We start from the raw sequence: 14,619 nt of genomic DNA, 5'->3' as shown, positions 1-14,619 counted from the left end.
TATTTAACAAAATGTAAAAATTACTAAGGAACTGTGGATAAGGGGCCTTTTGGTGGCGCAATGGGTTAAGTCTCAGCACTGTGAAGCTCTTGGCAGCCATTGTAGCCACTCTGTCTCTGATGAATCCTCTCACCTCTCCCCCACCCCCACCTGCAGCTCTGGCCTACACTCCAGCTCTTGCCTATACTCCAACTCTTGTATGCATAACAAAATATAAAATAAATCCTTAAAAAAATTCTCCCATTAAAAAAAAAGAACTGTGGGTATGCTGATGTAATTTAATTACTGTGGGAGTTTGTATTGTATGCCTCAACTTTTCTGTCTTTGCCTTGATTATTCTTTGACTATTCTTGTGCCTCTCAGTGTGCATAAACAGGGACAGTTGATAAGGAACTTCTAAGGGCAAAAGTTCTGGTATGAGGATCTATACATACTGAAAACAGCATGTGCAGAAACAGAAAGTTTATGATAGGGAAACTCTAAAGGCAAAAGTCCTGGTATGAGGATCTATACATGCTGAAAACATCATGTACAGAAACAGCAATAGGTGTTATGGTTAGAGTAGCATAAACATTGAGACTTTCCTTGACTTTCTCCTTATTTCTCAACCTTGACTGGGGCCAGGGGTTTCACATCCCCCATTGCTGCACCTCCCCCTGCAGTGACCTTTAGGGCTAACCGTCCTTAGGTCCGGCTGGGCAACCAGCGCGCAGGGGGAGAACAGCGTGAAGACATACCTGCTGCACCTCCCCCTGCAGTGACCTTTAGGAATGGCTTTCGCCATGGTCCCTAGGTCCGGCTGGGCAACCAGCGCGCAGGGGAGAACAGCATAACACCCTGAAGCAGAGGAAGTACAGCGGAAGTTCCCTGAAAAGACAGAAGCTTATCAAAAGATAACGACCACCAGGAACCACTACAAGAATGCTAAAAACCTTATCCCTTCTTTCTAGAACTACAAACTTTAATCCCTTATTGCCTTTCTAAACTTCCTTCTTTCTTCTATAAAAGTCATTGCTTGTTATGTAGATCACCTCCCTGATGGTGATAGGCTGAGCCCATGAGCAAGCTGATTTCATTGATATTCATTGTTCCTGTGCTTTTGGAAAACATATATACTGGTCACAAACTCAAAGAAAATTACACTCAGATTTTCACTCTTGAAGTGTGTCTGTTTGTCATTTCTTTCACCGACGCCCTGACCACCCTGCACGCTTCTCTCAACCCTGAGGTGGCCTCATCGTCTACTGCTGTGCTGGTCCGTGGCACCCCATGCACTTGTAAGTTCCCTGTTTGCCTGCTTGCTTCTTTGATCTTTTTATTTTCTGTCTGATTCTAAATAAATAAGAGACTGCCCTTGGAGCTGGGCTCCACCTTCTTGGTGTCGTCCCTATAGGCTTCTCATTGTTCTGGACATAGCATAGCCTCTGAGAATCCTTTTACATCCCGCCACCACAACGTCATCATAAGGAGACAAATTACAAAACAACTAAAAGTTAAATCATTTGCCTTTTAATATTCACATTTATAAAACTTAATCTCTTGCTGTGAATTAAATTATTGTACTGGTGATATTCTTAAAGACTCAGATATTTCTGAATGCGTTTCAAAGGAACTTCAACTTCACGTAAGTACTTACAAAAAAATGGTAAGTAAAATTCCTAGTAAAAAATTAAATGAAGGGAATGAAAAAATGTAACATTTAGGAGTTATGCAAATACTGAGATTTATAAATTTATGGCTGTTTTCCTAGAAATTTGTTCAGATTGACATTTTTATTGGCTTCTTGAAAATCCCAATTTTAGTATATCGAATATATAAAGGCCCATTAACCACAGTTTAAAAACCAAAGCAAAACTTGTTTTCCTTGCAATATTATTATTTGTAATCTTCGCGCCCAATATATTTACCATATATTGATTATTCTTTGTTTTTTCATTTGGGACAATTGTGGAAAGGATTAAATGAAGTACCTTTCTACCTAACTGACTTGTTGGCCACACAATGTAGTATTTCATTTCTTTGAGCCTCACTTTGCTGTATAACAAAACCAAAAAAAAGTTAATCTGCAAAATCCAACTCAATTCAAATAGTTTATGATTAGTTTTCATTTGTATATTTTCCACTTTACTGGTGACTCAGTCTTGACCTTTTTTAGTGTCTTAAAGTTTCACCATTTATTCAATGAAAGTTTCTGGGCAAAGCTGTCTTGAGGCCATACCTGATTAATAAGTGGAAGTAGAAAAAAGGAGTTTTAAATGTTATTGCACTATAAATTGTGAGTTGAGTTGAAGTCTTTGTTTACTAATAAAAGACACTAAAGCTTGTGATTTTCTAAGGGCCCTCTGGGAAATCTCAAAGATAAGTTTCAGTGTAAATCATTCTGAAATTTTTATTTTAGGAGAGCAAAACCAAAAAGTTTTCAGAGGAAACATAATTTGATTAAGGTCGGATGATGGGTACTGAGAATAATTGGTCTCTGTGTTCAAAGTAAATACAAAATGCAAAATAATTTTAAGAAACCTTAGGCCTGTCATAAGTGGGAAACTGGTTCTTTGTTTTGATATTTTAGTAATCAAGGACACTATAAAGTCAAAGCAAAGTAAATTATTCTGATATGGAGAATATCTGGGCAGATTACATAAAAGTTAAATAACAAACCAGTTTTCTTTCCTAATTTTTAAGAACAATTTATTATATTGATAGAAAAAGCCAAATTTTAGTTTGGTATTGACATAGTATTTAGTGATAAGTTTCACAAGTTCTTTCATCCCCTCCTCCTCTTAGAGTTTTCTTGGGAATAAAAGCATCAGAGCTGGGGAATTATTGCCAGGTTTAAAATACACTTTATAATTTTTCAAACTCTTGCACTCTTCTACTTATATTGATTTTTTTTTTTATATTTTGGAATAAAAAGACACTTGAGGACAAAACTATTTGTCCTTGAAAAGCACACTCATAATACTAAGTTGTACTTCTGTCAGTTTTTGTTTTTAGCTACCTAAATTAACTACGATTTTAATAAAAGTTTCACAGAAAGGGCCTCCCTGGTGGCGCAGTGGTTGAGCGCTGGGTTGCAAAGCCGCCCGCAGCCTCTCTAGCGCTGGTTCTATCCCCGGCTGCTCCCTGGCCGCCAGGCGAGGATCCCACATGGCGCGCAGACCTCTCCTGCCGCCTGCTGCTCCCCTCAGCAGTGTACTTCGGTCCCTCTGCCTGTTCTGCTCCCCGCTCTGGCTCTGGTGAATTCTCTCACCCTCCCGTGTTTCTGACTGTACCCAGTGCATGTATAAATAAATAAATCTTAAAAAAAAAAAAGTTTCACAGAAAGCCAATTAAAATTGTCATTTCCAAGCATTTTTGCAGAATAAGAAAATTCATAAATTTAACAATTTTTAAACCTTACAGTTGCCAAAATAAAAACTATCAATGAATACATTACTTAAAGATAGACACTCTCCATTGTGTGAATATGAGAAATAAAAATATAAATTTAAAATGATGCTTAATAGTATTTCAGTACCAGTCTTGAATCTTGCGACTAAATAGTTATCCAATAATAATCCCATTAATTAACTCAATATTAGTGCAAAGTTCTAAGTTACCTGCAGAGCTTGGAAATTATTTCCAAACTGACAATTATAAAATACAATTAATGTTATAAAAATATTTGTCAGAATATGATTCAGCTTATTTGAATAAACTTGAAGTTTTTTACTTATCTAATTCTTATTTAAGAGCATTGTATGAACTGTGATTAATTATATAAACTGATTATATTATAATTATATAATTATATGAACTGTGATTCTTAATTAAAATGTGAGCTGGGCCACCCTGGTGGCGCAAGGGGTTAAAATGCAACCTATGACGCTATTCACAGCATGAATTCAATCCCTGGCTGGCCTATTCTATTCCCCTGTTCTATTCCCCACTATGTCTCTGGTGAATCCTCTCAACCCCCGACCCCATACCTCTGGTCTATACCCCACTTCTTGTATGAATAAATAAATCTTTTTTTTTTTTTAGGACCTCCCTGGTGGCACAGGCGCTTGAGCACTGCTCTGTGAAGCTGCCCACAGCCTCTGCAGTGCTGGTTTGATCCGGGCTGGCTGGCAAGGGTCCCACATGGTGAGCAGACCTCTCCTCTCTCACCGCTGCTCCCCTCAGTAGTGTATTTCGTCAGTCTATCTGTTCTGTTCCCCACTCTGTCTCTGGTGAATCCTCTCACCCTCCAGTGCATCTGGCCTGTGCCCCTGTTCTTGTGTAAAAATAAATAAATCTTTAATAAATAAATCCTTTTTTAAAAAAAAACTTTATTTTTTCATCTATCAACGGACACTTATATTGCTTCCATATCTTGCCTATTGTGAACAATACGGCAATGAACATAGGAGTTCAGCTATTTAAAAGCATTGAAATACTAATTTCATTTCCTTGAAATACTAATTTCATTTCTCTTAGATTTATAATCAGAGGTAGGATTGTTAGACCATATGATAATTCTATTTCTGATATTTTGAGGAACTTTCATACTGCTAAATTCTATTTTAAAGGCATAATCTTTTGGGCCATCAATCATGCTTTTACAGTCCATTTCATGCCTATTGTATACTGTGCTTATATCACATATGTGTGTTTATAGATGCCCAGTGAATTATAAATATTCAAATATTTTTGAAATAAGTTGCATATATTGTATGCAAGTGAAAACATGGTTATCATATTTCTCTGACAAATAAGGAGACTGAATGCTAATATATAATTCTTCAACATTTTTGTTGTGATAGTCTTAGGTTGTCTCTCCAAACAACAGTTTGTAATATTCCCAAAATATAGTCACTTTTTTTACATAAGGTAAATTTATTCATTTGCACGTCTCTATAGCATATATAACATGTGAAACTAACAATTCTGTTGCCAGTAATCATGGTGTTTGTTTCAAACCTTCTGCTATTTATTATTAACAATCTTTTATGCACAATATTTTGTGTATTTGCTTTTGTCCCACAGGCATAACATCCCTTGTACTGTTGCTGGTGGTGTGTATGTGCTCAATAAATCCAGTTCTGATTATGTGAAGTCCTTAAATGTAAAGTCCTGGTGGTATGGCATAATTATCTGGAATAAAGTTCCAGATAACAATAGTAACTGAAGCAATATCCTTTGAGGATATACATCAAAAGAGTAATATTTTAAAGTGAATTTGCATTTATTTCTTTTTGTCAGAGGATCCAACCCCTGTCCTTCTCTACTTTGGCACTACAGGTGCTCTTAAAATCAAAAGGAAATCTTCCTCTGGGAGATTATCCTAGAAAAAGCTGCAGTGGTGAATAGCATGAGAGTAGTTAAATGTTCCTGGTCTTCAACCACGGCACTGCCATTTATAATCTGTAAAATGGCTTACCATATTAGGTTTCTTTGCACATCTAAAAATAGGAGTCATGATTCCTAAATCGTCTGCTTTTTAGAATGGTGCAGAGAATCAAAACCTCAATTTATTCCATAAGTACTTACGATGGCCCACTTACTGTGTAAGAATAGAGCATAACAGCAGCCATTTTAAAGTACAGCAGCCATTTTAAGAGCTTAACTGACAGTGAGGTTGCAATTCCTGAAATCCCAGATTCTAAGAACCGGCGTCTGTAACCATTAGATTACCCTAACAGTCGGATTCCTAGAATCCACATCTGAAGCTGTCAGATTACCCTAAGGGACCCATTCTGTATGCCTGTTTAAACTGCTTAATTTTGGTGCTCGGGGTTCAACCCTGTCTGGGCATGGCCGCTGTGTCGGTTCCACTCCTGGGGTTCAGACCCTAGCCTGAGCTAGCTAATAAAGGCCACTTTTGCTTTTGCATCGAACTTGGGTCTCAGTCGTTCTTGGACTCGGCACCGGTGTGCTCTAACAACTGAACTAGGTCTCTAGGTGGCCACATGTTCGAAAAGAACTCACAGGTCAGAACAGTGATTCATAACCCTGGCTCACAGGGTGATCACTTAGAAGGTGAGTTTTTAAAAATATGGTGCAGGCCTCCCCTGGTGGCCCAACAGTTGAGCACTGGGCTGTGAAGCTGCCCGCTGTGGAACCAAGCATAAGTATTCTTAGCCATTGCTTTGTCATTTTGTGTGTAACTGCCATTTTAGAATTTTAGGTTTTGCTGTGCCGGGAATGATGACTGCATTCCAGAGATAGTTTAGACAGTTTTGACCCTCACTCCACCCTCGCCCTCCAGTCACCAATGAGGGCGAACTTGCCGTAATTGGAGCTGCAGGCTGGAGCTGCATTTTGGCCTGGCCAGTCAGCTTAGAATGATAGCCGGGCAAAGTTGAAGAATGCATCCTTGTAGCCAATGAGTAACTGCCAGCATGATTTAACCCTATAAAAAAACCCTTGCTTCCTTTGTTTGGGGCTCTCGATATCTGCTGCTGCGTTAGTAGGTGCCGTGAGCCCGAACTCGAGTTTGTAATAAACTCTCCCTTTTGTGTTTGCATCGGCTGTCTTTGGGTTCTTGGAGGCTATGCTCGCTGAGTCTGCTGATCACGGGCACAACACCCGCAGCCTCTGCAGTGCCGGTTGGATCCCAGCCACCGGCGAGTGTCCCACATGGCCTCAGACCTCTCCTGCCGTGCCCGCTGCTCCTCCCAGCAGTGTATTTCATCAGTCTGCCTGTTCTGTTCTCAGCTCTGGTTCTGGTGAATTCTCTCACCCTCTCGCACTTCTGACTGTACCCGGTGCTTGTATGGATAAATAAATCTATCTTTAAAAAAAAATAAAATAAATACGGTGATTGTGACCCTCATCATATTTTCTGCATTCTGGCCATGTGAGATTTGACAAATTTCTTCAATTCACTTACCCTATACAGCTTGTGTATGGTGGGGATAATAGAAACTACTTTACTTGGTAGTCATATTAAATCATTCATAATACCCTCTTAACTCTGCCTGGTTACAAAGGGCCAGGTGATATATTAGTGGGTGTAGAATGGGAAGAAACAGGTAAGTACTTAGCAGGAGAAGTGATCATTGCTACAATGGAGAGAAACATGCAGTTGTTGGGATGGCCTTCAGGGAGGATATGATGGCAGAACTGTTTTCAGTTGAAAGATGAATAAATGAGCCAGACAAGCCTGGGAGGCCCTAGGGGCCAGGAACATCCAAGAGAGGGAAGTCCTTTCAATTCTCCTAGAGCCTGGGAGGTGAGAGTGCAGAAAGCCCAGGGGGCAGATCTTGAAAACTTGAAATCACCCAGAGGGTGTTGGCTTCCAAACTGCTGGTTCTCAGGAACTCCCAAAAGGTTTTCATCTGGGAAGAATTCAAAGTTCGTTTGAGTTACCTCGCTTCGTCCTGGCGGGAACTTGGGGGGGATCTGATTTTGAGAATGGAGTAGGGTGTTAAGAAGAGGTTGCCTGGTGTCAGGCAGTAGCATTTGGAACGGAACAGGGGTCTGAGGGGAAGGCGGGGTCAAGGGGGCAAACGTTGTGCTTTTTGGCAGCGGGAGAGCAGCAGGGCCGGGACCTCAAAGGCAATCCTGACCCTTGGCACTCACGGGTCTAGGGGTGAAGTGCCATCCCCTAGGGGTGCTGTTTCTAGCACCAGATGGCGCTCTGGTGGACCGCAGCAGACTCCATATAGGGCCGGGTGAATCTGGTCCAGAAGACCCAGTAGGCAGAAAAAGTGAGCATTCAGACCCGGGGAAGCTGCGATTTGTGGCATTAAGGCCCCGCGGGCGGCGCGCCCGAGCCCAGCGCCTGGAGGTGCGAAGCAGTGGGGGGCGAGGGCCCCAGGGTCCAACCCCGATCCGAGGAGGAGACTTTTGCCACTGTCCTCCACAGCCGCCGCTGGAGCCCCAACTGAAAATGAATAGATGAGGGGGTGCGGAGACCGTGTTGCGGTTCCGCTGGGCAAATCCCGGGACCCTTCACCCTCACCCTCCAGCCCCGGTCCACGCCCAGGACGCGCCCTCCTCCTGGAGCTCGGATCCCGGCCCCGGCCAGGACTGTCCGGGCTGGAGCGCGGGACCCCGAGTGGAGACAGCAGCCAGGCAGGGGCCTGGGCACCCGCCTGCTTGGCAGGTGACAGAACTGAGGGTGAGGCCGGGCCAACCCGCGCCTCTTCCCTCGCCTGACCTCATTCTAGGTATTTACGTCTTAAGGTATTTGGCCGGGGGTGGGGGGGTGATGGCGGGGGGGGGGGGTGCTGGGGGAGGGGAGGAAACACATGTGTAATTTTACTGCTCTATTTTGGGCCTGGGGTAGGCTAAGTGTCTTTCGTCCTCGACGTCATTTTTGGTTTGGTTTTGTCATTTCCACTTTTATCATTCTTATGGTTAATATGTTCTTATCTCTGTTACAACTCATTTTCCAATTTCTTTAGGTATTTTATAGCTATTACATTACACAACCTGGGTCTAATTTGTATATTTACAATTCTTTAAACAGTGCACGTTGACTGCGACTGCCGGAAATGGATTTTTCTGTCACATGTTATTACCAAGCTAACTTCTTTCCAGAAATATCGTTCAGACCGTTCTGTGCCAGATGCTGATTTCTGAACTAAGTTATGGAATTTGTATTTCTTTTGAATATTCTGTAATGCCCAGGATTGTGCTAGGCACAAAGTAGTACTTTATATTCTGGATAATCTATCACTTTTTTATGCAGAGAAAAACCAGAATCCACTTCTTACTCCTTTTGTGATCTGATAAGCGCCTTCTCCCTCTTCCAAACATGCCCCCATCCCCTCTCATGGAGCTTGCATGTCACCCTAACTAACTCCACTGCTTCCCCATGATAACCCCGCAACTTGCCTTTCCCATGAAATTCTATGGCTCATCCTTAGTATCACTCTTACAAATGTCAAGAAAGCCTTTCAGATACTGCAATTCTTTGTGAACCACCGAGTCTTTTGGTTTTTTCCCTTCTAACCCTCTCCTATGTTCTTATCAGTAACACTATAATGGAAAGATGCCATTTTAAACCACCATATTGTGACTATCAAACATCTGTTTGATGTATTCAAATTACCAAGTCCCCCATTTTTTTATTAGTTTGTTTTAATCAGGATCTAAATAAGAGTCATAAATTACTATATTATATAAGTAATATAATTTATTCACAGGACACCCCCTACCCCCAGACTTCATCTCAGCCTCTACCACTTTTTTTTTTAAAGTTTTTTTTATTTATGCATACAAGAACTGGGGTATAAGCCAGAGCTGGGGATGTGTGTGAAAGGATTCACCAGAGAGAGTGGGGAGCAGAACAGGCAGATCCACTGAAATACACTGCTGAGGGGAATAGTGGGTGAGACAGGAGAGGTCTGCTGCACGATGTGGGTTGCACCCTGGTGGGGGATCAAACTCATGCTACAGTGGATGGAGATAGCTTGATAGCGCTGTCTTTAACCCCTGCACCACCAGGGAGGCCACTCTGTACCACTTTTTATTGTTTATGGAGTAAATTATTATTTTTAATGTCCTCAAAGATACTGAAATGTGGGATTCGACACTGATGTTTAGATTTAAATTTGTGAAACTTGTCTCCTTTTTTCATGCTTTTAAACCCAGCATTTGGCTTGGAGTGAAGAAGTGAAAAAGCATTTAAACACATGTCTCTTGAATTATGCTTTCATTCAGTGGGATCCTTGAACTACTTTATAACACACACATACATACAATGAATTTGCCAAGAGAAGCTAGGTTAAAATCTTGATGTTTTATGGAAAGAAAACAGTGCTAACCATCAGGCCAAATCCATTATTTCCCTGCTTTCCCTTCTTAAATCAGTAGTTTTCCTCCTCCTAAATATGTATTTCTTTTAAAGATTTATTTATGCATACAAGAACTGGGGTACAGGCCAGAGGTGTGGGGGGTGAGAGGATTCACCAGAGACAGAGTGGGGAACAGAACAGGCAGATCGAAGTACACTGCTGAGGGGAGCAGTGCTGGCAAGTCAGGAGAGGTCTGCCGCACCATGTGGGGTGCTCCCTAGCCAGCCAGGGATTGAACTCATGCTGCAGAGGCTGCGGACAGCTTCATAGGTTGTGTCTTAACCCCTTATACACCAGGGAGGCCCCTAAATATGTATTTCCTCCTTTTTTCATTTTTTTCTAATTCCGAGATTCACTATTCATGCGATTTTTTAAAATTACTTTTTGTCAGTGCTCTAATCCCAAAAACTGGCTGATCACTTATCAAAAATGTAGAAGATTTGGGATAAGGTATAAGGTGGGCTCAAATCTACTCTGTGGTCCTCTTCTGCTCACAGATTGCATGTAATTCAAGATTAACAAACAATGCTGGGAAAGGAGTTGAAAGGGAGATGACTCACTGGCATATTCAACCCATTAGACTGTTCACAGTTGGAGAAGTCAGCTGATGGTGATTTTTAACATTATTTCACATTGATTTTCTGCCCTTCTTTTGATAGATGTACACACTGCAGTAATAATGTAGGCACTGCTGAACACTGACCAACCATAAGTGCTGTCTTAGTTACCAGAATAAGAATAGTCCAACTCAGCAAAAAAGTTCAATGTAATTGGGCCATTTCAGTATTTTAATCTCTTCTCTCTCTGTAGTCTACACAAATAAAATTAACATTCTTAGAGCCAGCATCTAAACTTTTACTTTTTAACATAGAAACTATGGATTAAATGAATCTCAGAAATTTCAAATCCCCTGTTAAGAAAGGATCATCTATTCCCAGTGAAGAAAGCTTTTCTAAAAGTCTAAGATTTCTCTTTAACTAAGCAATTTTTATTACATCTATCAAGTGACTTCTATCTGGGTATACAAATATAAGTCACCTGTTAAATGAATCCAAATTTTATGGACAAGTAGATCCTTAAGTCAGGGGAGAGAAGTTTAAGAAGAGTAGTTTCACCTGGAAAGAAACCTAATGACATGGTAATGTGTCTAACTAATTTTCAAGAAATAAAAATTAGTAGCTTATTTAGTTTAGCAAAACTGAACTGGAAAAACACCTATTTTTACTGAGTTGGAAAAACACCTAGAATAGACCATATAGGGAGAAAAGCTCCAAAGTTTTCCAGTAGTGACTGACTCATAATACATGTTTCACTTTTTTAAAAAAGTGTGCTCCTAAATTGTTTTTCTAAACTGTAAGTTTTATCTGACTTAGATTCCTTTTAAACATGTCCTAAATGAAAAAAGGATCCTGTATAGAGGAAAGAAATTGGCTATAAGGAATAATGAAATTATAATAGAAATGCAGAAAATTGTTATGTAGCCAAATTGCATATTTTTGATTAAAATATTATAGTTTTATGATAAAATAATCTGAAGTACTGGCTTTTTATTTCATGGACAACTGAAAATTTACTGGGTATAATAGAGTGTATGTTTATGTATTTTAATATTTTTGTTTCATGCAGATAAACTCAATATGGGTAGATTAAAGATGAATCCCCTTTTCAGTGATGATAGCTGGACATGTAACAATAAATGTCATTTGCTTGTCATATGTTAATGCACATAATGCCATTATGCCATGTTGTTTTAAGCTTTCTGACTATTGGAATTGCTTTAAATGATCATACCAGAGAATCAAGGCATGGATCACTCACAAGAAGCACCAGTTATTAAAGACAAGGTAGGGTATGATATAAATTTTCTTTCAGATTTTGCTTTTTGAGCCCTAATCTGAGTCCTGATTTGCACATACCATTTCCAAAATATACTATGAAGCAAGATATTGTCAAGATAAAGGAAATCTGCAAATGTCTTATAAGATTCACCACTGTCTATAAGATTCATATTAAGTTCTTAGTCAACTTAGTATGAAATCCATGTTTTATCTTACATAAGTATTTTAATGACCAGGAGCTAAGAGTAGGGATAATTGCTTCCAATTTAAAGAGAGGAGACAGTCCTTTAAACTGTGGTATTGATAGTAACAGAGATATCGCAAAGGAGTTCTTTTATTTTGATAATTTATGTATCTGTGTGTTAGAGCTACACATGTTTTTATAATCTTTCAGATAATAGTATAATCCATGAATTTAAAAGCATCAAGATCTCTTGAGAATGAAATGTGGTCTAAAAACAATTATTGGCATAGGGATATTAACTGACCAGAGTTATCTAGTAACCAGAAAGTTTAATGGATTTAACAAATATAAGAATATCCAACTTTATTTCAAACCTTGGAAATGAGAATACTTTAATTTTGACATTTTGTGTGTGTGTGTGTGTGTGTGTGTGTGTGTGTGTGTGTAGAAAAAGTGGCATGCAGAGCAGAGGTGCCAGGGAGGGGGTGGTGAGAGGGGGTGGTGAGAGGGTTCACCAGAAACAGTGTAGGGAGCAGAACAGGTGTATTTTTACTGGAATACATAGCTAAGGGGATCACCATTTTTGACTGTCCAAAAGTGTGGAAGTTAAGGAGCAGAGAATCTCTATATTTTAAAAAATACATACACATAAATACCCCTTTGTCACCAGATGGCAAGTAACATGGCATTTGGAGGATTGTTTTTTAATTCCGAGGTCACTAACGTATATTTTAGGATCCTTGGCACTTTTCCTGCCCTTTGCCCTTTTCATTTGTTAGTGTGAAAACTAATTTTAGTTTTTGGTTCTCTAAGATTATCTTGTTAATTATACTGAGCATATGAAATCCTGACAAATCTTAAACCCTGTGTGGTGAATACATATTTTTTGCTCAATCTTTTTTTTTTTTAATTGTTATATTGAACTAACTTACACTGGAAGACCAAAGTCAGTGTATGTTCATTTTGAGTTGGGATTGGTGATCATCCACAAGCTACCTGGTAAGAAGGTTGATTGGAATGTGCAGTCAAAGCTGTAGAAGACAGCTGAAACAAATATTTTCCTGATAAACAGTTTATAAAGGGCATTATTCTTTTAATAGTACAAATAATTCCTCTTGAGAGATATCTATTACCTTTTCCTGAGAGCAGTGTTTGACTTGCATCAACCACTGTGAATTCCAGTCTTGACAACATGAACTTCTTAAAGTAACTTAGGCCACATCTTTATGAATAGAAGCTATTTGGCTGTAAATACCATATGCATAAAATGAGAAAATATATGTTAAATTAAATGAATTTTAATTAAATGAATTTATATGGTATTCTTTTTCTAGAATGAATAAAGCTTTTTCCTCACATGTAATTCTGTAATGTAATCATACGTTAATTCCCATTCTTGATAATTTCTATTATTTTTGTAGGTCATAAAAATCCATCATGATCAAATTTTTGTCAACAAGTCTGACAAAACTGGAATTCCCTTCACCTACATTCTTGAGGAGAATTAACAATAATTAAGAGATATTTGGTACAGTATCTTAAGTTACAAATTATTTTTCCAGGTCTTATTTATTTTCATTGAACTCAAATAAGAATATTGATAAAAGGCGAACTGCTACTAAAAAAATGTAATCTTTAGTATGTAGGATAAAACCCCAAAGTTTACCCATAATGTTCAGAAACCTTATTTTAATAGTATTTCATTTTAAAAGAGAGTGCAGAATGTAGTGGTCTGTTTCAAATATTCTAATTAGAAATAGCTTTTTTCTTTCAGAAAAAGCAATTATAATATGCTGTTTTTTTGTCAGTGTTGTGTTAAGTTTGTGTATAATTGTGTCAGTGTTAAGTTTGATATAAATTTATTGCAGCTGGCCTTGTGGCATAGGTCCCCTAAGTAATTTATTGTGAGACTCCAGGGTATGCCATTTACCATCAACTGGCAAGTAATTTAGATACTCTTACTCTCAAGCACACAGGATGCCATACATATACGAGTCCAAATCGTTTTAAGAATATCTTCTCTTAGCTATTCTATAAAATTGTAGGACTGTCCTTTTACAGGATTTCCTTTTTTTTTTTAAAAAAAAAGATTTATTTATACAATCACTGGGTACAGTCAGAAGTACCAGAGGGTGAGAGAATTCACCAGAGACAGAGCGGGGAACAGAACAGGCAGGCTGATGAAGAAATACACTGCTGAGGTGAGCAGCGGGCGGCAGGAGAGGTCTGTCACGCCATGTGGGACCCTCCAAATGGCGCTGCAGAGGCTGCGGGCAGCTTTGCAGCCCAGGGCTCAACCGCTTCGCCACCAGGGGAGGCCCCCAGGTTTCCTTTTTTTAGAAGCAACATCATTAAAAATTCCTGCAAGCTCTAAAATGTGTTTGCTAAATTAAAACATTTTTAAGGTACAGCATGCAAAAATGAAAGGACAAATTCTTCCAGATGGAAGCAAAATTATCATGGTATGACTCAGAAAAATCAACCCAAATGATTAAATTTTCATTGAGATGAATTTTTTTTCCTAAGGTTCAGCCCCAATTGTACTTTTCTATCCAACTGAGTAAGTAAAAGCTAGTATATAACTTGACACTTTTTAGAACTAAAAATTCAACATATATAAACTGGTTTTACAATAACTTTATTTTTAATGTGCCTATTCAAAAATTTCTCTTAATAGACGATTTGGAAAAGACAACTTTTAGAAGGGTTGAGGATATCAAACAATGCAGTTGCTATAATGGCTACCATTTACTAGGTAATGCTCAGGATTATTCTTATAATCTTATATTTATCAATTGTAATCCTTATTATAACACTGCAAGGTACGTAC

This window comes from Talpa occidentalis, unplaced genomic scaffold, assembly GCF_014898055.3.
Source record: "Talpa occidentalis isolate TD23 unplaced genomic scaffold, MPIMG_talOcc4v2.1 talOcc4.2, whole genome shotgun sequence".
Taxonomy (NCBI): domain Eukaryota; kingdom Metazoa; phylum Chordata; class Mammalia; order Eulipotyphla; family Talpidae; genus Talpa; species Talpa occidentalis.
Note: the sequence above shows the minus strand (reverse complement) of the source record.